This window comes from Anabrus simplex, chromosome 6 (assembly GCF_040414725.1).
Source record: "Anabrus simplex isolate iqAnaSimp1 chromosome 6, ASM4041472v1, whole genome shotgun sequence".
NCBI classification, from domain to species: Eukaryota; Metazoa; Arthropoda; class Insecta; order Orthoptera; family Tettigoniidae; genus Anabrus; species Anabrus simplex.
Window position 1 is genome coordinate 93983528 of NC_090270.1, and position 24901 is coordinate 94008428.

Below are 24901 nucleotides of genomic sequence, written 5' to 3' on the forward strand. Positions count from 1 at the left end.
TGACATACTGAAACCGTTCCATACCACGTCATTAGACATGTCGGAAAGCCTATTAAGATATATATGTGGCGCTCTCGGCATCAATTTATGAAATATTTGAGTGTAAATAGCATTTTATGCCTTGTCCGGGACACGAACGACGCTGCGCGATTTCAAAGGCAGGAGCCCTAATTACGCGTATGGAGAGTGGAAAGCTCTGAGTACCGCGTGACCTTGGTATTGCCCTCTCTATGGTGCAGGGGAGCTAGCGATATGACGCTAGACTTAAAAAGTTGCCTGTGTCAGAAGGCGTGGTTAATTTACATTATTTCAACTCAAAACTGTATATTGCCATCAATTCCCTGCCTATTTTCTGGACACCAACCCACAGACTTCGCGGGATTACTACTAACAATAATAATGATAATTCTTCACAAGCCCAGAAAAACTACAGTACTTAAAAGGGATCAGTGGACCAGCACAATTTGCAGTATTTAATGAATTAAAAATATGACTTGTTCCTGGATGTATTCTTAATGTTGCCACTTGAGATAGCATCGTAGTGTCAAAGACCAGATGGCCTTTGGGGGGTTTATTAACGCATAGCGGGGAATCCCCACTACTCACACTCAGCGGGCCTAAGAAACCAAAGGACGTATTCGTAATTACCATGAAGTCTGCAATCCGATCTGAATGAAAATAGTTCAGTAGATAGAGGGTGTAAACAGCTACAAATTGAGTATCCATTCGACTATGGAAGATGACTGTTAGCGGAGCGAATATGTTAAAGTGGCGGGAGCGTTCCCTCTCCCTAGCTAAATTCACTATTCGACTATATAAGGCGCTTCCAAATTATATATTTCACCTTATTCTACTGTATATCATTCTTCGTATGGTTCACGTCACAGTACAGACTAAGTGTTTCTTTCTACAGTCATTGTGTGATAGGTGTGTGTGATACATCAAGTACGGTTATTAGTTTTACTCTTGTGATAAAGTGAATGCAATATATATTATTGTGATATTCTATGCAGGCTAAATAAATGATTTTCATTTAGATACCGTGTCAAGCTACCTGTAATCGTCAGTGTGTAGTATGATAGTGACGGGGAGCTAAAGGTCAGTGTGTAATGGTTAGCCCGTGTGAAATTATCAGATGCTATAAACGCTACTAAATAAATATAGTCATATTAGCCAGGAATGAGTAATTAAAGGGTGTCGCTCAATTTAGGGGTAGATAAATGATTAATTGTCGCCATATGTAATGAACGGGGCGCGAGTGGCTATCTTCAGGGACATTAATCGCGAATTGTGGTAGTCCATTTCGAGCCTTTGAGTTGTCACTACAATTTATTACATTTATCCTGAAGTCAGATAAACAGTACTTCAAATATAACTTGACTCACATGTGTTTTCACATGTATGTGAATGCTCCGTGAACCAAATACGTACAACTACCAGATCGCGCCTATGTGCCAGCGGTATCCCTGATTGGAAGGACAGCGTAGAATTTCAACGGGTTGGAGGTAGCAATTTCCAGTACACCATGGAGTCAACGCGGAGCCAGTTGAACCCAGGACTTTATACCAGCGAGATGGCGGTTATGGATAATTAAATACATATGGGTATACCAGATGACAGCAGGTTACACACCGAAATGATGAGTACATTCCAATGATATCCTAGCATGAAAATCCGTCAAAGGTCGCATTAATATGAAAATTTAACTTTGTAGATAAATTCAGCAGCATGCATTTTATTTCATGTATAGTGTGTAGATAGCGAGATATACGATTCTCAAAGGGGTACAGTTCTTTCTCTATTATTATCTTTATTTTTCTTGTATTCTGGGTGGTCAATCGCCAAAGTTATCCCCGGGTATATGCATGAATTAGTGTACTGCCCTATGAGTTATGTGCGTCTAGCGAAGCACTCGTAGAAGGGTGGATTTAAATATTTCGGCTGACTTCTATGTGTATCCATTTTGATTCAGCTGGTAGGATCTTCTTAAGTTCTGATCATTAATTGTCCAGGTGCTACACAAATTAAAATCTTGCATAATATAGGCATCCTCCCTTAGATTAAGGATGCTAATCAATGAAGAAGGAAAACGGTGACTCGAGGTGCTAATCAATGCTCTAGAAAGATATGCGAGTGTGTGAAATGCTATACTGTAATTCCCTGTCGGTAATGGCCATCTTAAGAAGGTATTTGAATAGTGTGGATATCGAGCATATGTGTTTGAAATTGAAGGCGATATGTTCAATATGTGAAGATTACGCAACTTGAATGATACGTGAATAATACTCATGGAGGGTTGTATACCCGGAAAACATGTGGTAGATGAATCGTTTATTCCGGATGGAAGTGTGTATATCCGGTCAGCTGTTTTTAGCCAAGGCGCGTTTCCTTAGGCGAGTAATTTATGGCCTGATAGGAGAGGGGTGAAAAAACGGAGTTGACGCTCCAGACCAGGGCTTTGTCCCCAACCATGTTGTGCTTCTGACCTGCAGAGGTAGTCTCGCTCATTTCAAAACACAGTATTTGAATATTCGCTTGCGTGGAATTGGTATTTTCTAGCGGAAGGCTTTGTGTTTAATAAGCCGGTAGTAGATGCACTCTTCCAATTAGGGCATTACAATAAAGTCGTAGTTAGGGAATTTCAGATAGCACCTCGAAATCAAGAAGACTTCTCATGTGAGCATAAAATATTTCCCTAATGATCTCTCAGTGAATAACATTGTGTTTTAAATTTGGTAATGATCAATTCTTATCATTCCTTAGATTAATGTATTCCTCTTACTATAGTGCCCTACTTTCAAGATAGTTATGTTACATACCCACTTTATTTTCACCGGATGGAACCATGACATATATGCTCTTGAGCGTGGCCGCTGCTCTGGAAGAAAGTAGGGAGGGTGGGACTTCGTTGCTCGGGTTTGATTCTCCGAAGGTCTTCATCCATAAGATCTCCTTCCTTGAGATATTTGTGAAGCAGGATTTTATACTTAGTATTCTGTAGACCCTCGGGACAGCTAGAATACAGGCAGCCTAAATGGCATTAAATAAAAATGCATACTCTCAATAGCCAAGGCCATATGACTGTTATTCTACTTTCATTACGCCAAAAGAAGAAACGCGTTTGTACTTATTTAGCTCAATGTTTATTCTTTCCTTTCCAATATCTCTTTATGTACCGAGTTTGTTTTTGCTTTTTTCTGTTCATCCTGTATATTTTCTTTCAGGTTTCTCTGCAAATTTTATTGTTATTATTATTATTATTATTATTATTATCATTGACTTATTTGAGTAATTCAGTTGAACGGTTCATGTATAGATAGCCATGGTATTATGCACAGTACTGACAGTTGAGACCTTCGACCTGAGGAGCTAAAATTTCTGATGTGTTGAGTTTGAATCCAACTTTTGTAAACGTCCATTTCATGAGCGACTTACTGCAAACAAATGTAGGATGGCAGGATGCATCTTTTTATTCCTATTTTCACACCATAATTCTCCATTGTGTTCTAAATACTGTAGGCGAAACATTGTCCAATAAGCCCTTAAGTAGACAAAATTTCAATAAACTTTCACATGCAGCGTTTTTCAAAATTTCCATTAAATCAGTAAATATTGTATTCAAAAATTTTCAAAACTATCCATATTCATGCGAGGTAGTTTGTGCCTTGTGAACTTAAATGCTGATGTCATAATAATAGCCACGAGACATTCTTTTCATTTTAAAAATAGTACTTTTATTGAATGGAATTCTAAATGCGACTGTCTATGTATGAAAACAGAGATGCTTTAACTCAGCTATAACACCCATGACCCAAGAATTGAAGGTGCCTTTGTGTTACGTCTCCTCTTACTTAGGAAGACTGGACGTGGATCGTCAGGGTGATTACCTTGAAAGTAAGTTTTCGGTTCACCTGAAGCGTAAATAACCATATACGTATTTATTTGATTTCATCTAATCCAAACAGATGCATCACTTTGGTGCTTGTCAAGTTAACATGTAGGTATGGTCTGAGTCTGGTCTTGGTCCGGCTACTTGACTAAATGGTCAGGATTCTGGTATCCCATTCAGAGGGACTCGGTTTCCATTACAGACCGAGTCGGAAATTTTAACTGCGTGTGGCTAACTTACCTAGTTCTGGAACTGGGTATTTGTGTTCATATTAATACACATCTTCATTTTCAAAAAAGGATATCTCATTACTAACAACCACAGATATAGACAAGGTGTGAATCAGGAAAGGCATCCGGCCGTGAAACTGGAATTAATTCACACATAGTGTTGGTTACGTAACACATTACTATCGGTGAAATTTGATACTTCTGTGTGTCGTAAGTAGAGTAATCATTCCAAGCTTAAACAAAGAGAAATTTTGGGGGAGATCTTCCATAAATATTATTAAAACGTAAATATATACCAGGAGGCCCATCAGCAGCGTAGTTTCTACTTGTAAGTGTCCCGCATGCACTAATGATGAATGGGTTGCTTAGTAACTAATTTTACAGGGGTATTACTGCCTGCAGGCAGGTTACGTCAGAATACGAAGAGATAACGATCGGATGGCCGCTCGCTGCATGATCCTCAGCGCTACCCTTCGAATACGCCCCCTTGCGTTTGTAAGCCTCATTTTCGAACGCATAGTTGTAGACTGGTATTCGGTACAGTGGCGCTACAGCTGCTGTCAACATATCGACAATGGCTGATGTGTTCAGCAACGTCGAAAACACACACATAATTTTAATTTATGGAGAATCTGGTCGAAATGCAGCCGATAGGGTAAGCGCAGGAGTTTATAAATAACGGCCTGTGGAATGTCTGTACGTGTATAAATTAATCAGTTAATAAACTTTATTTTCTGCATCTTCAGCGTATTTACAAATGCAATCTGTTACAGAAAGTGTGTAATAAAATGACTGCTCTTTGTTTCACATCCGAAATACAAGACGTTGTATCGCTCCTTTGTAACCAAGCAATTAGGTATCCCGTTCATCATTAGTGCGTGCGGAACATTTGTAAGTAGAAAGTACGAGGCTGAAGGACCACTCGTATACATCACACAAGACTTCCTATGCTGGCATTGTGCTTTATCGTTTATTTTGTTACATGTTTTGTAATATGTATAGGCTAATATCCAGCTCTTGTGAAGTTCTTTACTTTAGTTTTATCAATAGAAAGATATCAACAGTGTGATTGTGTGATATAGGCTTATACTCCTTCGTGCAAATTCTTAGCTGTCACAGCAGTGCTGGAAAAGAGAAGAAATGTAGGTGTGTCACTCCGAAAAATATATTATGACATATAAGATTTAATAGGATGTAGTCACAATTTGTTAATTACTCATACCATTGGGCGAGGGATCATGTTTATTTTTATGAAATAAACAATTATCAATAATTGTAATAATTGTGTTTGAAAACCTGTGTTACGAAATCTCTTTGAAATCTGAATCACTAACTTGTCCACTTTCGTAATTTTTACGAACAATTCCAGTCACATCAATTGGTCTATATGCTCGGGGAGCAATTTAGAGTTCATTACTTCCATACCCCTCGCATAGCGTTTAAGCCTTGACCAGGAGCCTTCCACATGGTTGGTGCAGGCACCTGTCGTCGGATCGATTAAATTCCTCCTGTGGTTAACGATTTCGCGTATGTATGGCGGAACTCTTAGTAAAGTAGAGAGTTTTGCATAACCCCGCCGACAGCCGGTCCATATTTCAGTATCAGGTAAGATATGCTCTAAAATGAGGTGATTTAATGTTTTTGCTTTCCCGTTGTAGATATGCATTTGCTGCGTATCACAAATTCCAAAAGATCAACTTTTGTTTAACTACTACCGCAACATTTTTTCGTTCATTAATGACATTTGTTTCTAATTGAACCACTAAACTGGAATAGGTGTTTACTACGAAACAGCTTCCATGCCCAAATATCGCGAAAATATGGGCATTGACATATGACACAGTTTCTGGGAATATCGAGGATATTTGAAGTTACAGGAACGCGAGCTTTACAGTAGAGGTCCATAACCACAGTAATGTAAATGAATCACTTGATGTTGAAACGGGACTTCTGGCGATTTCTAAACTTCACAGAAGGAAAAACTGTCTAGGTGATAGAAAATGTCGATCTGTATTTTACGCTTCTCTTATTGCATTTTGCCTGTACTAGAGCATACTTCAATGCACGAAAATATAAAATGCATTTCATGGATTATGAAAAAACCCTGCTTTTGTTATTGTTGGTGTAGTATAATTTATACATCTAATGGAGTTAAATTTCGAACTTTGATTGCCAACTTCCACATGAAACACGCAAAATGTATTGTTATTGCTTTTGGAAAGTATAAATCCAATTCTTAACATGAGCGGTGAAGCGATAATGCCAAAATGAATAGTAATATGAAAATGAAGTACAATATCAATGCATGAATGATCAAAATACCGAAACCAATTTCAATAACACCAGTTTAACGTAATAACATAATCCCAAAACGATACCGATGTTATGCACATCTCCAGCAGATTCCCCCATTTAACATCACACGGAGATTTCACAAGCACGGCACAATCATGGTGTGGACTGCAGTGGTCTCCTTTCGACAATAAACGGTGGCCGTACCTATCATCTGTAGTATCCCATCAAAATCGAACAATTCGTAAAATCTGCAGAAGTCTCCATTCAACATCAAGTGGTTCATATATCAATTGCACTTATTATTTCGCTCGGCTAAATAATGTCCATTTTCTTATTATTCTGAAATTGTAGCAATTCACGCACCTTAAAATAGTAGGCTAAAATCTTGTTTCTATTTTCACCGAAGTGCACTTACTCCTACTCGTTATAGATATATATCTATTCTTCCTTAGCAATAGTCTTAGGTCTTGCAATTTCAGCAAAACACTCCCATTCTCGTCACTGAAATAGGTTATTATATCTTACACATTATTTTACTTCCATTTTTCGTTTTCAACTGCCCACGCCAGTCCCAGACAAAGATATTCAGACATCAGAGATATACTACTCTCTCTTTATTTTTTTCATCAGCCTCAAGTGGTAACGTAAGCCGACACGCTAAAGCGCAGCCAATTGAATTTAGTCCAATTACTTGGCTGAATGATCAACGTTCTGGTCTCTCAGAGGATTCCAGTTTCCATATATTTCAATATAATAATAATAATAATAATAATAATAATAATCATAATAATAATAATAATAATAATAATAATAATAATAATAATAATAATAATAATAATAAAATATGCTCTAAATTTACTCTTGCTTTAGCTGGAAACGATTGCCGATAGTAATGTGTTACGTAACGCATAGGGCCATGAATTTACCTTGTATTTCGCTCTCAGTTGTCAATTATTTATTTGATCTTATAAGTGAACATTGTCATAAGTGGCACAGACTGAAGGAGCAGCTACGTAGACAAATTATACTGAGATGCAGATAATCAAGCTACTACCATAATAATAATAATAATCGTATGGCCTCAGCTACCGTGTGCAGACATTTCAATTTGACGCCATATGGCTGTCTGCTCGTCAATTTCGACGTTCCGTTTTACTCTAGGCCCCCACTAGATGGCAGACCGAGTAAACCGAAACTCTCTTGGGCGTCTATGGCTGAGATTTTTAATGAATTTTGTCGGGTAAACACCAAATGTGTCACCAGAGATCTTTTACATGCCGACATCGTACGACATGGAGTGTCGAATGGACATTTTTCCGCCCTTCAAAAATCCGACTACCTCTGCCGGGTTTGAACCCGCTATCTTGGGATCCGGAGGCCGACACTCTACCGCTGATCCACTACCATAGACGGTCATAACGGCAATATTGTCCGAGTAAATGGCTAAATGATTAGCGTGCTGGCCTTTAGTCCCCGGGTTCCCGTGTTCAATTCCCGTCCGGATGGAGAATTTTAACCTTCATTGGTTAATTCCGATGGTTCGGGGACTGGGTGTATGTGCCGTCTTCAGCAATAGAATTCATAATAGGTATATCAGGTCGGCTATCAGGCGTCAACTGGAAAGACCTGCATCAGGCCCCTCCGGAGGCCATACACCATTATTATAACGGCTATATTCGAACTATACAATGTGATACTATGTTTATCATCAAACATGAGCGTTATTTATGAAGAGGTGAACTAAATAGCATAATATTTGAACGTGGGCGAACCTCCGTGAATCAGACGGCAGCACACCGGTCTCTCACCGCTGGGTTCCGTGGTTCAGATCTGGACAAAGGGGGGGTGGGGACAGGTTTATTTTCGATTACTCCAGTTTTCCCTATAATCGTTCATTCCAGCAACATTCCAAAATGTAATTTAATTTAATCTGTCAGTCATTACTCCTTTCCCTAGGGGAGTGCTACAGGCTTCGGCAGCAGGTATAATTCTTATCCTCGCCGCTAGGTGGGAAGTTCATTCATTCCGCTCCTGACACGGTCGAATGTCTAGTAGAAACAGGCTGAGGGTTTTCATTTTCACTTGAAAGGGGATGTGTCGGAGTCACTGCCGCAGACTTTGACGAGAATACGTACCACGTGATAAGTATTTTAGAAATTAAATATCAGGTGAGTAAGGGCTTTTAATTTTATTATTGACATTTTGTTTATTAATTTAAAATTTTTTGTTTGCACAACTACAAGAAAGAAAGTCGATCAGACAAGGGTTATCTGTATCCAAACCCATGATTTTCAAATAATTTGCTACTACTGGGGCATTATGTGTGGTTGGCTGCAGCTTCAGTAACATGGAAATCACCTCTCGACGCTCGGCTGCTTTAACTTTGAGACGCTTCTTATTAGCCTTTTGACACTCAACATCAGTGATTTTGGACTTTTGGAATTATAAAAAGTCACTATATCCCCTCTAATACGTTGTAAATAATTTTTAAGCCATTGACTGTCCAGATGTCATGATATTTTAAGAAATAATGAAATCTATTTTCCGACTTTTTAGCACCACAATTCTGTCAGATGTTCTTTATTTGAATTAATTATGCTTTTTACATTTAGAAACTTGGGAGACGTATCAAATGACACCTCACATTATGTGCTACTATGTTGGAATCCAGAGCTTCAATAATTGTTAACTGCGCGGCAGGGTGATTTTAATACCTTAAGATAGCAGCACTTTTGCATGATTCGTGACATCATACCGAGATTAGACTGCTGTTGCTAGATGCATGCGTCCTCATTCTTTATAATGACTAGAGTCCGGATGTTTAGGCAGTAATACAGTAGTTTAGAATATAAACGAATTGAAGCGGGTAACAAGTATAGGCTACCCTACACAACGGTTATATTTTGAGGCTTACATAAACGTTAGGGGTACGGCCGATCAGAACCCCTACAATTTATATTACTCTTGCTACATAACAGAGATCGGGCTAGACGACACGTCCTAATAAAAAATTAGTTTGAATTGGAACCTATTACACAAGAAAAATCCAGAATCTAAGAATGAAATATTGAATACTGTCGTCGCAATTACTCACTAGAAAGGATTTCCATTTGAAAATGTAAGGCACACCGGACAAGTTCGAGCATTTTCTACGTCAAAAACACCAACATTTAGGCTCACCCGTGTATAAAACATGGCATTTTCGAATGAATACTGCAGAAGTAGTGACTACTGCAGAAGAAATATCCTCTACCTGTCGAGGAGGAATTAACATGTTGTAGACGTGGAGATTTATGCGGCTGACTGAATTATTTATACGATCGAGAGAAAGAGAACTTGAGATGTTTCGAACACAAACAGCTCCACGTTTTGATTTAACAAGCTGCGAGTGTATGTGTGTGAACTCTGACCTTTCTCTGGTGACGAGAGAGCAGACACAGTTGAATAATACTCGGGGGAAGATTCAGTACATTATTGAGTTTATTAAACACTATGTTCATGTTCATAACCGAGCGGATAAGCACCAACACCACTGTAACCACCATAATCAGGAATAACAAGTACAATTCTTGCACAAGTTTTGAGACCGTGGATGGAAGTTTGCGCCGTCAAAAAACGCAGTGGGACAGTATGAGAAAGATAGATAAATTAATTCCCATGTCCACTTCATATAATCACAAATATATTAAGCTGAAATTAGAAAATAAATAAAGTTTACACTGGTGTATTTTAGATAGGAAGATCTTACAAGGAACCTGCTCCACTTCGATGGGGGGAAAGCAGAATGCTGTTGAGATTGCTGAAAGTGCCACAGTCCGTCTGGTAGGCTAGTGAAATGTTAAGTGCTATAGGAAAAATTATGTTCACGCGAGAATATTCAGAAGTTGACCATCACACGGACGAAGACCATCTGCCTCACTCAGTTGCCTTCGTTAGAGTTCAAGAAAGGATCAAAGGAGATATTTAACTTGCACCACGAGTAACGAATGGAAAACGATTCATTGCACTGATCGAAAAATTGACTCCAACTAAATCGAAAGCGAACTCTGCGCAAACCATGTGTTAACCTTCTTCTTCTTCTTCTTCTTCTTCTTTTGTTTTGTTTTTACTAGTGTTTTACATCCCACTAGCATTACTACTGAATTAATAACTTCCCTCGACAGTTCGTGCCGAATTCTCACGCTGCATGTTCATGTAACGGTTATCATTATTAACTGGAGGTTCGATTTCCGGTACCGTAAAAAATATAAGATTAGTAGGAGGGTTGGCATGTGGTTAAAATCCACAGTTCTAGCCCTTGACGCAAGCAACTCAGTGTTGAAAGCATCCTGAGGATAAGAGCTATGAATTTTAAGTAGATAAAATGAAATATGAGTATTTTATTTATTTATTCCTCAAAATTACAATACTTTTCTTAATCATCGTTATCCGGTCTGTTAGATTAGACTAGCTGTTCGCCTTTTTCTACCACTACGAGCGATAATGTAAGTCGATGCATTGTTTCACTTCAGACCTTATAACTACATTTGGTGTTGTCATTATCCAAAAGAATCAAAGAACGCCTGAGCGTATTGAACCAAGGTACATAATTTAGAAATAATGATGTATTTTGCTAGGATTTGTATAAAACAGGGATACGAGTATAGAAACAAGCGATTTTATGCTGTTTTTACAGAAATGCATTTAAGCAGGAAGTGATTTCTAAAGTTTGTTTTTATAATTCGATAGAGATATCCTAGACTCACAATGTAAAACCTTTCTGGGCCCTTTAGCTCTTAAACCGGCACAATTAAGGAAATTGGTTAATTTTACGTTTTTCGTAGTATGGGGACGCCTACTTTCTCTGCTAAGAAATGTTTTCAGCATTAAAAACTGTAATTGTGAAATAGTTGTTGCAAGTGTGCCTGAAAAGTGGATTCGATATGAGAAAACGAATTTAATTTACTTTATTGCTCATGTTCTTAGCTTCCCTCCCGATTCGTCTGGTCTGAGATTATGGGATGCCAGAAGAGAACATCTGTATATATAAAATATAAGAGTATTGTCTGTACATTGCTCAGAATTTAAAAAGGATGATATTTCTGTATCTGTCATGTCCACAATAACAAGGAAATGCACTTTTTAATTTTCCGTAATTTCTGTCTGTCTGTCTGTCTGTCTGTACTGTAATGGTTATAGCGTCCGCCATGCCAAGTCGCTACGCGCCGGGGGCGTCATCGTTTCGGCCCCACCCCCATTACACTCAAGCGCGCCTATCACGTGCAACACTTGGTGCTAGGCCGGCCCTCTCGCTTCAGTCCGCGGCCATACAGCAGAGGACGACGGAAATTACTTGACTATTAATCTGGAGTCTTCTATCTCGCGAGGTTTCTGGATACATCTAGCATACAGACTGTTCTGGAAGGCCCAGAGCAGGTATATAAGGAGAGGAGTAACTTGGAGTGAGAGTCAGTGAGAGTTAGTTAGTGAGTGAGTGTGTGATGAGCGAGATTGAGTTCGCTGGTGTAAGTTAGCGAAGAGCGCAGTCAGTGATAGCCTGGGCTGAGGTGTCAGCCTGATGGAGTATCTGCCTGTTGGGGCCGAGGACTCGTTCCTGTTTCCCTGATGTCATGTGTGTGTGTCCCTTGAGGCTGGCTGCTGGAGGAGAACCTGGAGTGTTCTGGAGCAGCGCGAAGGGAACACTGGGTGCTGATGTGTGCGGACTGCGAACGGGGTTCGACGGATTGAGCGAACAGCTGATACTATCCCGACCTGCGAGACTGACGTGTAGGCTGTGGACCGTGACAGCGCTAACGAGTGTGACTGAGAGGCTGAGAGAGTGTACTATAAATAATCAATAACTCTGTCTGTCTGTGTGTGTGTGTGTGTGCCATTGTAGATGGGACATGAGAAACTAAGAGGGAGAGCGCGAACGGTGTAAGTGTGTAACCGTGTTCGTGTGTAAGTAGTAAGCTCGGCTACCGTCTGTGTGTGTGTAAATCTGTAATTGTAGTGCTTAGTTAATAAATCTTAGAAATAGGTTGCTACCAGGTGCTGTACTCATTTATTTATTTACCCCGCCAACACGTTACAGTATTGAACGCATTACCTTTGTGGTGGCTCAAGGGTTCAGTAAGTATGTACACGCATCACGAGAAAACAGCTGAAGAGAATTTAATGAAAGTCGGTATGCATAGTCGAGGATTAAGCCGCTACAATCTAGGCCATAAATAATTTTATTCATGCCGAGTGAAATGGTAGTTTAGGGGAAGGCCTAAAATTTATTTCTCAAATAATTATGTTATTAGTCGTCCTATTTTAATGAAAGTCGGTGTGCTAAGTCGGGGAATAAGTCGGTATGATCTAGGCTATAAATAATTTTATTCAGTCTGAGTGGAATGGCAGTTTAGGGGAAGGCCTAAAATTTATTTCTCAACAATTTCTTATTAGAGGTGTAATCGATAAATACTACATAACTAAGGTTATATAGTACCGTATTATATTTCCTATCATTCATGTTTTACAGATTGTTACCGTACCGTCTGTGATCATAAAGATATTCATGAATTTGGACTTTTGTTACTAAGTTCATATCAGTGCCGAGGCACGAGAAAATGGGTAAACAGAATTTAATGAAAATCGGTATGTAAAGTCGGAAAATAAGGAACTACAGTCTACGGTATAAAATATTTTACAAATCATAGAGCAGAAAGAAAACTAAATGTGAAGGTCTACAATATAGAAAGCTCATAACATTTATCAACAATAACATTACATTGACCATTGTTGGTTGTGATATGCTTTGTGTCTTCTGTTTCCACTCATCTCCGGTAGATAGGATTACTTCTGTGTACCGAGTATTCTTTTATTTGCTTTACGTCGCACAGACACAGATAGGTCTTATGGCGATAATGGGATAGGAAAGGGCTAGGAGTATGAAGGAAGCGGCCCTGTCCTTAATTAAGGTACAGCCCCAGCATTTGACTGGTGTGAAAGTGGGAAACCACGGAATACTATCTTCAGCGCTGCCGACAGTGGGGTTCGAATCCACTATCTCCCGGATGCAAGCTCACAGCTGCGCACCTCTAACCACACGGCCAACTCGCCCAGTGGTACAGAGTGTAACAGCCTGCCTGAATATTGATGGGAAGTAGCTGGGGAGTTAAATAACTTTCTTCTTTAGCATGCCATTCCCCTGTTTCGTAAATTTTCTGATACTACTGGTACGTAACACACTGGTTCATCATAGCACTCGAGCTATTCAATACCTACTCTGAGGCACTGATTGGAATAGATAGTGCGCATATTTAAAGGAATAATGGCAGAGGAGTGTTCACGGCAGTCTGCGGCCTGGTCATTCCAGCTCTGGAACTTTGGACTATTAGATTGTCACCGTAGTACTGTTCGTTAAAAGTGATAAAATGTGGGGCTTTTCATTTGATCGAGTATTTTATATGATAGCATTGCTTTTAATCGCTACATTCCTGCTGACATTTTTGTAATGACCTATGTTGACTTCAGTTAGGAAAACCACAAAGTCAGTCTTTCTGAGAATCCCGTAGCGAAGCACGGGTACATCAGCTAGTTGGTAATAATTTAAATCTCGTGTGTGAGCATCCAATAAGTGGTTTTCTGCATGATATCCAACCAAACCTGGTGGATATCCGCGAGCGAGGTCTTAAGATCCATACGTGCAACCGACCGATGTGCTAGCTGTATGTCTTCTATCAGGCTCAGAAGTTTTTTTTATTTCAAATGCGAGAAGACTTCCACTGTATAATGGCTAATGAATCCCTAATTTGTGTCATAAGGAGCAGTGCTATATTCATTGCATACAGTAGTGAGTTGAAAAGACCGCATTCACATTTCTTTGGTAAGTATATTATTGTCATTAACCATCAAATTTATTCTCAGTTTGGTTTTTGACATTAACCACACCGCAGAAAATCAAAACTGTATATTTATAGTGGGTTTCAAGTACAACTGAATTCCCTTTAAAACTACATATCGACTGAATGTTAGAGATGATAATTTCTAACTCTAAATGCAGGAGACCTTCATTAACGTTCCCTGTCTCATGAGGCTGTATCGTTTGAAGTCGCAAATGGCTTATTGCGAGACACGTCACACCTCAGCTTGCCATCAAATATGTCCTTCCCAAGGGGGATTCTCAGCAATATTGGCTTAATTAACAACATCCCGAGTCATAGAAGTCTAGATTCTTGCTCAATAAAATGAAGTCCAATTAAATGCCTCAGATTCTCTGTTAAGAAAAAGTATGTAAAATGACACAGAGAACGCCTGACAATTAATCTCCAGAATATTCGATATATTTCTTCTTCTGCTTGCTTCCAGAACCCAGTGACTCCCTCAATACATGAAACCATTCGTCCTTTACAATTTTAAACTAACACTGATGAACTGATTAGGTAAACATATAAAGTTTAGGTCTAATGAGTAAATGAATGAAATAATGAATGCATTAATAAACGAAAGAAAGAAAGAAAGAAAGAAAGAAATACAGAAAGAAAGAAGGAAATAAATAAATAAATAAATAAATAAATAAATAAAGAATAAAATAAATACACGAGAAACAAACAAGAAAAGAGACATATACAAAATAAATAAATAAATAAATAAGTAAATAAATAAATAAATAAATAAATAAATAAATAAATAAATAAATAAATAAATAAATAAATAAATAAATAAATAAATAAATAAATAAATACATAAATAAATAAATAAATAAGGAGTTACCAAGCAAGTGGCGGCGCGGTTTGAGTCACGTAACTATCAGCTTGTGCATTCGGGAAGTAGTGGGTTCAAATCCCACTGTCAGCATCCCTGAAGATGGTTTTCCGTGGTTTCCAATTTCCACACCAGGCAAATGATCAAATAACGCCACGGTCGCTTCCTTCCCATTCCTAGCCCTTTCCTATCCCATCGCCGCCGTAAGACCTATTTGTGTCGGTGCGACGTAAAGCAAATTGTAAAAAATAAATAAATAGAAATAGCAAATCAATCAATCAATCAATCAATCAATATCAATCAATCAATCAATCAATCAATCAATCAATCAATCAATCAATCAATCAATCAATCAATCAATCAATCAATCAATCAATCAATCAATCAATCAATCAATCAATCAATCAATCAATCAATCAATCAATCAATCAATCAATCAATCAATCAATGTTAATACATACATAATGAATAATATATAAATCATTAAAACTTTAGCAAGATAAAAATATTAGATAAAATATAAAATAAAATAAATAAATCAATAAAACCAGAAATAACCTAAAAAAATACATAAATAGTATACCAGGCAGGTCCCAGAACGAAAATCTCTGGCGGCGCTGGCACAAAGATATTCAAACACTTCCCTAGTTCCGTTGGTCTGTGAACATAGCGAACATCTACTGAACTCGCGTCATTAGGTGTCACTGAAGAGGCGTACTAGGGACATGAGGAGTGAGGTAGTTTCCCGTTGCTTTCCTCACTGAGCCAGAAGTTGCATTATTATTATTAAGTTTAATCCTAGTATTGCAATTCTATAATTTTTCTATTATGATTCTACTAATTCTACTTTCCGGTATTCTAATAAGATATCCGAAAATGTAGATGCATTTCTTTCTAATTGTGCTCAACACTGGTTCGATTTCCTTGTAAACGATCGTGGCCTTAAATAAGGTACAGCCCCAAAATTTGGCTCGTGTAAAAATGGGAATAATAATAATAATAATAATAATAATAATAATAATAATAATAATAATAATAATAATAATAATAATAATAATAATAATAATAATTGTACCGGGCGGTACACCTCCACACCGCTAATTTAAAATGTGCGCCTGTTGAAACGCCTCTGCTGGAGGAAGTCTGAACTTTATCTACGCTATTAATGCTCTACTTTCTCAGAAGATGTCACCATGTGGAAAAATTTGAGTTTTTGAACTGTGTCATTTTTGATGTGTTTTTGTTTCGCTTGAAGTAAGAAGTGTGAACTTTCTCTTCTAGAGGACACTACTGAAGATCAACAATAGTGCACCCTAGTGCGGAGTTAAAGAACTATTTTGTTGGAGAAATTTTTATTTCAAATGTTTGTTTCTTGTTAAATTTCTTTCTGTTATTGTTTAAGTTGGCTGTATACCCCTATTTTCCCCCTTGTTTTAGATTTATCCAATCCCGAATTTCTTGTAGTAATTTCCGACCAATCCGATGTATCTTCCCCCAACTTGGATATGTTTCTGTACCCTAGCCTATAAAGTCATTGTGGGCGGGTGTTTTCATTCCCCTAACGCCTAGAACCTTCCGCGAGAGGATATAAACTGCTGATTTTTGGGTCTCTGCGCCACTTCTGTTCCATCTTTCAGTGTATAAAGTACATAGCAGGAGGCGGGAAGCGCCTCTTTCCTCGGCAGCGGTCATCAATAAGGTAATGGCCGATTAATAAATTCTTTCTTTGCTAGCTCAGCAGTTTAACTCTCGGGGCGGGTGCGAAGCGTTCCTCCATGTAACCTTTTCCTAAAATGTAACGATCTTTTCTTCTATTCTCTTTTAAGCTGCATATTGGGATAGAGAGTGCTAACCCTCTCGAGCTCCCACTCACATTGTCTTGAGGTGAACTTATTTTCTCAACCTATTCTTCGTTAATGTAAAACAAATTGCTCTTTTCTAAAGTCACCTCGGTAGTACGGGATTAGCCCTTGCATTAGTGGCCTAGAGCCAGATTAGGTTTTTAAAAACAAGTGTATTAGGAGTGCAAGATCGCCTCCTCTCAAATTGTTATTTTAGAGGTCATGTAATTGCCCATTTTTACTTAACAGACCTCAGTAGGTTGGGTATTTTACCCCTGTGTCTATGTCCAGTGAGGACAACTTGAAGGTGGAGTTTGGTGTGGCCTGGGAGAGGCTTAAATTTTGAGAGCGAGTAGCTCTTTTGAAAATTGAGTGTTGTATGCCTCGTGGAGGCTTTTCTGTGTAATTTGGAGCGAGGGCTCCTAGGTATGAATGGGGTTTTCTGCCCCTCTGTTAAAACTCGTGTTTGGGGTAAAACTGAGCTGATTGCCCAAGCAGTGTAAAATCAGGGCGCGAAGCCCAATTCCTGTAAATATTGTAACTACCCTTTTTGGATTTGCTACTTTGTACCTGCCATGCTTGTTATTTCTTTGTTTTTGAAAAGAAAATATAACCTTGTTAAATTTTAAATTAATTTTGCTTTCGTAGCTGGAGACCTATTCACACCCGCACCTTCTTTCACCTCTACCTACCACGGAAAACTCCGTAACAATAATAATAATGTAAGAAGACAAAATGGACATGGTTCAGTGAGGAATAAAAAGATCTATAAGAGATGGGTATCACACATGATGATATACTGAAGTGCAACCTACTTAAGAAGAAACTTCAAGACCGGAAGAGTTTCCAAGAGAAGTCCAAGCTGAAAACAGTAAAGGCGTGGGCTGAACAAAGTGTAGAAAGTGTAAAGTGTAAAATGAAGAAAGAAAGAATGATTGAAAGAAAGAAAGAAAGAAAGAAAGAAAGAAAGAAAGAAAGAAAGAAAGAAAGAAAGAAAGAAAGAAAGGGACAACATAGACAACGGATGCGAGAGTAGGCCTACTGGGCAAATGTCAACGCCCGGGATGGAGACAGTTAAAATGACGTGGTCCTTAGTTGTCTGAAACGACATGGGTGAATGAAATATTATTATTATTATTATTATTATTATTATTATTATTATTATTAGTAATCATCACCGTACGGTAGTGTACTCTTCTGTTATGGACGTGCTTGTAGTCCTGCCATAAATCTGAATGGCCTGCAGACAGTGGAGTGCCACTAGGTCAATATGATATCCATCGCCGTATTAGTTGATTTTCTTAACCGGGTATGCTGCCTAACATTCCACACAGCCCTTCTATTATTTTCATGAAGCTTAGGAACCTCAACTCCAACCCACAGACCATGATTGAAGATCTTTATAGATACAGGCAATCGAACCGAGGCCTTCAGGTTTGAGACAGAAATGCTAGCATCACACTATGGACCTCGCTCACTGATTGCAAAGGTTTAACCGTAATTTCGTTAATTTTGCTCACATGTTTTGTTTAAACCAACCTTCGGGCTTCATAGCAAGCTAAAATTTGCATACAGTTCATGCCAGTAATATTTATACAATAGACTGATTGTCTAATATATCTATATGGCCGTCTTCTATCCTCGCTAATTTGATACGCCTATTGAAGCTTTCAGAAGCAACTGGAGCACTAGAATAAAAAAAAAAAAAACAATCTCTGCAGAAACAAACAAGCTGTCACAACCACTCAGTTCAATGGAGAAAAAAAGTCTAATAAAATGTTATTTCAGTACGGCCTACACGAGTAAACATCTGCCATTTGCAAGGGTATTCAGTATTGTTGTCACGTCCTTAAACCAGCGTCGTGTTTTAGTTAAAGGAATGTTTTCAGAGATTAAGCATTTCTAGTCTTCTTGGTGTCAGTGGTCTCTCATGAGGCACTATGGTTTCAATACAAATAATGTTTCTCTGCTTCAAATGTGCAGACATAGTGCAATCTGCTATCCCTACTTAGTAGAGAGTGCTGAAAATAATTTAAACGTACTGCCAAAGAGATGAGAGCCCTGCTCATCCGAAAATGACGACCGTAGGTTGAATTAAAATAATAGTCTGCGCCCGGCTGTATGGACAAAGCGCGCAACGATTCTGTGAAGCAGTGTTGTATACATTACCGAGAATGAACGTTCCGGTTAACTCTCTTTATGTTCGGTCCTTTCTCTCTGTATCAAATTTGCCCATCAGGTAATTCAAAGACTCGTACCACCACCACCACCACCACCACCACCATCACCACACAAAACAACAAGTACAACACTGATTGCCGTAATGTTTAGGCAACACAATCTCTCGACGTTTCGCAATTTCAAAGCACTCAATTTAACGCCTCTTTCAATTACGGTGGGATTAATCATTCTTATTGTGCCATGGGGTTTCGTTTCGTAAAATTAGAATATTTTTCTTAGGTTGTACAGGTTTTCAAATGTTGATATTGATTATGTATACAGGAGTTTGCCATTTGTAACTCGTTATTCTAAGATCAATGTTATAACCGAGAGGTTTATCCTTGTTCGGAAGGATTTAAATAATGACGTTCATGTATTCTCTCCGTATTTTACTGTGTTAACAACGATAATTAAATGAATTATTGACTAATGTCATAACTGAAAATCTATTATAGGAATATTTAATACCAGTTTCACAAGTACTTTTACCCACCTTTGTGTCACTTCGATAATGAACCTCTCCACGCACTAGCAAACTTTTCATTAGAGTTGTTTCAGCTCTTGTTAGAACCAAACGCTTGGTAACATTAAATGTGCAACAATGTCACATGACATCTAGCTCACTTGTGATTGGCCAACAGAGTGATTTCCATTCCTGCACCTCAAAGATACTTGGAGATTGCCGACTTTGCGACGTTTCACGTTATGTTTGAGGACGATTTTGTCCGTTATACAGCTCAACAATCAAAAGTTACTATTTTGTAGGTTGTCTTCAAAAAATATCTGGGTAGTTATTGTTGTTTATACGTGTCTTGCACCCCCACTTCTAACTTCCAATTGCCGCTACTGGTAGAATGTGTTGTGAATGAAGTGAGAAAGAGGTGGTGGAAGACGACGAAAGTAATGATGAAGAAGAGGATCGTGCAAGCGCGGAAGAAGAAATTGACTCTATTGAAGGTAAGGATGATGATGATGATGATGATGATGATGATGATGATGATGATATTGAAAACGAAGGTGTCTGAAGAAACCAACGAGGAATGTTATGAAGATTTCAAAAAAGAATTTCACGGCCTATTTTGGAAAAAGAGAATTTACATCTCCTTTACCAGTTTAGCAATCCCTATTTGATAACACGGCGGGACCACGCAGTTGGTTTGCCAATGCTAAGCAGTCTTGGAGGGGAGTACCAATCCCACTGATGAACCCAAATGACACGTCTGAGCGAATCTCTGCAAACGCACATGGCCTAACCACCAAAAAAGGTGGTTTCTTTTCCTGTGGTTAGGGAGATTTGTTTGTTGAGAAGAGACGTACAGTAAATAAATTGAATACTAGTAGAGTATGCATAACCAACCCACCACTACCTACTCAGAACTTAATATGTGAAATTGTAGGAAAAGTGCGATGTTATGAATGCCTTGCAGAGACACACTCGAAGAAGGAAAGATAAAAAAATTTCCAAAAACAATTCTTGTTTACTGCAAATGTGAAAACTGTGTGTGTGGGAAACATAGTAGTGAGAAATTCAAAGTGTGCATCAGGTGTGTGAATAATTACAATTAAATTAAATTACTAAAAGCAAGACACAAATTTCGCATTTACTCGCGGAACTTATTTCCGCCAAAAAGTGGAGATTACCAGTTTTGTTTCTTAGACCCTTCATGTAGGCATCATTGATATACCCGTTGCCTACATGGACGATGTGTTGATGTTTTGGAAATATTATAGACAATTATAGACAACGGACCCCCTACAACTTTATTTATATAAATGACTAATGAAATAATTGAAAATATGTTTTTCCCTAAATAAGCATTATTTTGACCAGTTTTACAAATACTTTTAGCCACCCCCTATGTCACTTCGATAACGAGGCTCTCCTCGCACTAGCAAACATTTCATTGGATTTGTTTTATTCCTTTATGTTAATAACACGAGGATAGGGGCAAAAGTCATGGCAACCTTTTTTTGTAGATATGTGAACGGATCACAAACGTACATGTGCCGTGTGGAAGTTCCGCAGGCATAGTGTGTATGCAGAACAACAGATGGCTCTGTGATAGCTGGTAGTAGCACAGCGAGGACTGTGACATCAGTCGACTGGTGAGTGTCGTGCGAGATGGAAGTAACCCGTGTTGAGCAGCGCGCTTACATCAAAATAGCCGTTCTCAGAGGCAGAAATGCGATGCAATGTCACAATGAATTAGTGGAAGCCCTTGGGGATAATCCCCTACCGTATCGTACAGTAGTACGGTGGGTAGGAAAGTTTCCGCAAGGACGTGTGTCAACCAGTGATGAGCAACGTTCGGGCCGATCTGTCAGTGTGCGGAACGACGTGCCACGTGCCGTCATTGAACAGCTCCTGGATGAAGACAGACGATGGACGCTACTGGAGTTAAGAGAGGGCAAGAGGCATCGAGAAACGTACCGTCCACAAGATATTGCGTAATGAGCTGCAACTGCCCAAAATCGCATCTCGGTGTGTACCGCATGCACTGACGGAAGTTCAAAGGTGGGTGCGCTATGCAATATGCTCCGACCACCTTGCACGCTGGCAACAGGACGGCGATCAATTCTTGTCACGAATAATCGCCATCGATGAATTTTGGGCCAGGGCATACGAACCAGAACTGAAACGTCAGTCCGCGGAGTGGCGACATGCTGGGTCACCAAGGAGGCAGAAGGTCTGTCAGAATCCTTCCCCAGTCAAATTGATGGTGATCGTCGCGTATGACGTCAAGGATGTCATTGTTTGCCACGTTGTTCCACATGGCAGAACAATGACCGCACAGTACTACAGGGACTCCCTGGTGCGACAGGTACGACGTGGCGTTCGGGAGAAACGTCTAGATCTTGTGGACAATGCAATAATCCTGCACGACGATGCAAAACCACATAAAGCGGAGTGTGTAGGCCAGTTACTGCGACGTTAGGGATGGCAAGAATTGGAGCATCCACCGTACTCTCTCGACATTTCGCCCTGTGACTTTGATCTCATTCGAAAGATTAAGGAGCCACTACTTGGTAGGCGGTTTGCAACACGAGAGGACTTTGCTAATGCTGTGCGCAAACAGGTGACCCGATTCACACATGGTGCGGCAAATGCTGAATCAGATGGTATTCAGCGCCTCCCACATCGTTGGCAGCGTGTGGTGTCGGTAGCAGGGGACTACATTGAGGGTCTTTAGGCCCAGGTTTGTCATGTCAACTTTATGTGTACTGTGTTGTCATTCTTTTGCACCGGGAAGGCCATATTGCCCTGTATACTACCATAATAAATTAGTGTGTTACGATATTTCAGTGCTATTCATTGTCCACACATGTAGTTAACACCTTGTCCTTTCGTCTGTATATGTCACATTTTCCAACCGGACTGGTATATTCAAGAAAAAAAGTAGTTGCCACGACTTTTGCCCCAACCCTCGTAATAATAATAATAATAATAATAATAATAATAATAATAATAATAATAATAATAATAATAATAATAATAATAATAGTAATAATAATGGTTCCACGTCCCAATAACTGTATTTACGTTAAAATTTAATTTCCCAGGAAAATCTATAATTTCTGGGAAAATGGTTGATAAGAGGTCAAAGGCGGGCTTTTATACAAGTAAAGGTACGTACTTTCTCTAGTGCACGTCACTGCATTGTTGTGCAAAGGAGGCTTGAATTGGTGTCTCAATTGTGCACTAGCCACCAGCGTCTTGTAAAGGTGAAACAATCCAACTGATGAGCCCACTTCTACACTGTAGCGAAACACTGTAATTTCACGATTGGAAAGGCTTAAAGAGTTTGTACATTTATGTTTTTCGAGGACACCAAGTTGCCGGAATTTTGACTCGGAATTCTTTTACGTGCTTGTAAATATATTGACACCGGGGTAGCGTATATGATCACCTTCAAATACCACTGGACTGGCTTGGATGAAATCCGTTCAGTTACAGACAGCAAGCGCTCTACTATCTGAGTCACTCAGTTTGGCGATAAGGTGATTGATTACGCTATCAGTGCCGTGAAACACTATGTGAATTCTTCGCATATTGTGTGGTATGGTGCGGTGATTACTCTTTGCTATTCCTTTCTATTACACGCCGGTGCAATAGCTCCTAACACTAGTAAACATATTGCTCCTCCCTGTTTTAGACAATTCCTTTCCATTACTGTATTCCGAGTAGGCCTACATGCTTAAATACTGGACAAATTAGGAAGTGGAAGTGGATTACTCCCTACTTCCCTCTAGACTTGCATTCCATTCGTGCTCCCTAATAATTCATTTGTCGTTGTCCAGGACGTGCGTGACATGCGCCCTGTCCGGTAAATTTCTTTTCAACGGCGCTAATTGGAGCTTAGTTCGGCACTGGTTGAAAATTGATTAAAAATAATAATACATTTAGAAAAAGTGCTCGTAAACGTACAATAAGGTGCTACAATTCATTTTGCCTACAACGAGGATGATTTGGCGACACTGATATTATTATTATTATTATTATTATTATTATTATTATTATTATTATTATTATTCAACGTGTATTCAATGTGGAGACGTAAAATGCATCCAGGTTATCCGTTGCCCATCGTAAGAAGCGACTAAACGGGATAAATCCCAGTGGTTCTCAAATTTGGGAGCGTGGGTTGGTAACATCATTGCTTCAACTTTCTTGTGCCAACGTCGTTGTTTTCTTCCACAAGTTTACTTTCAGTTCTAAATGCGAGATAATTGATCTATCTTGTACAGCATGATCTTGCAGCCAGAATCTGTAACAACGTGGGCCAAGAGGTAGTCAATAAATGTCCACTAAAGTAAATATAAGTGAAGCATTCCGTTTACATTTAAAATTGCTATGATTGCTATATAATATATTTCAAAGAACATAAACGTTGAGAATTAATATATTCAACAAGGAACTACTGTACTTTCTTATAAAAAGTACGCAGTGGGGAAGCATCTAATAAACAAACACAGTAAATGCGAAATTTGTGTCTTGCTTTTAGTAATTTAATTTAATTGTAATTATTCACACACCTGATGCACACTTTGAATTTCTCACTACTATGCTTCCCACACACACAGTTTTCACATTTGCAGTAAACAAGAATTGTTTTTGGAATTTTTTTTATCTTTCCTTCTTCGAGTGTGTCTCTGCAAGGCATACATGACATCGCACTTTTCCTACAATTTCACATATTAGGTTCTGAGTTGGTAGTGGTGGGTTGGTTATGCATACTCTACTAGTTTTCAATTTATTTATTTTAGGTCTCTTCTCAACAAACAAATCTCCCTAACCACAGGAAAAGAAACCACCTTTTTTGGTGGTTAGGCCATGTGCGTTTGCAGAGATTCGCTCAGACGTGTCATTTGGGCTCATCAGTGGGAATGGTACTCCCCTCCAAGACTCTGCTTAGCATTGGCAAACCAACTGCGTGGTCCCGCCGTGTTATCAAATAGGGATTGCTAAACTGGTAAAGGAGATGTGAATTCTCTTTTTCCAAAATAGGCCGTGAAATTCTTTTTTGAAATCTTCATAACATTCCTCGTTGGTTTTTTCAGACACAACTTCGTTTTCAATATCATCATCATCATCATCATCATCATCATCATCATCATCATCATCATCATCATCATCATCATACTTACCTCCAAGAGAGTCAATTTCTTCATGCACGCTTGCACGATCCTCTTCTTCA

At 38.9% G+C, this 24901-nt stretch overlaps 1 protein-coding gene across 1 annotated transcript in view; it reads left to right on the forward strand.

Annotated features, from left to right (window-relative positions):
- The window catches only part of LOC136875479 (formimidoyltransferase-cyclodeaminase), a 209270-nt gene that overhangs the window by 129745 nt on the left and 54624 nt on the right, over positions 1-24901 (forward strand). The gene's annotated exons all lie outside the window — the stretch shown is intronic.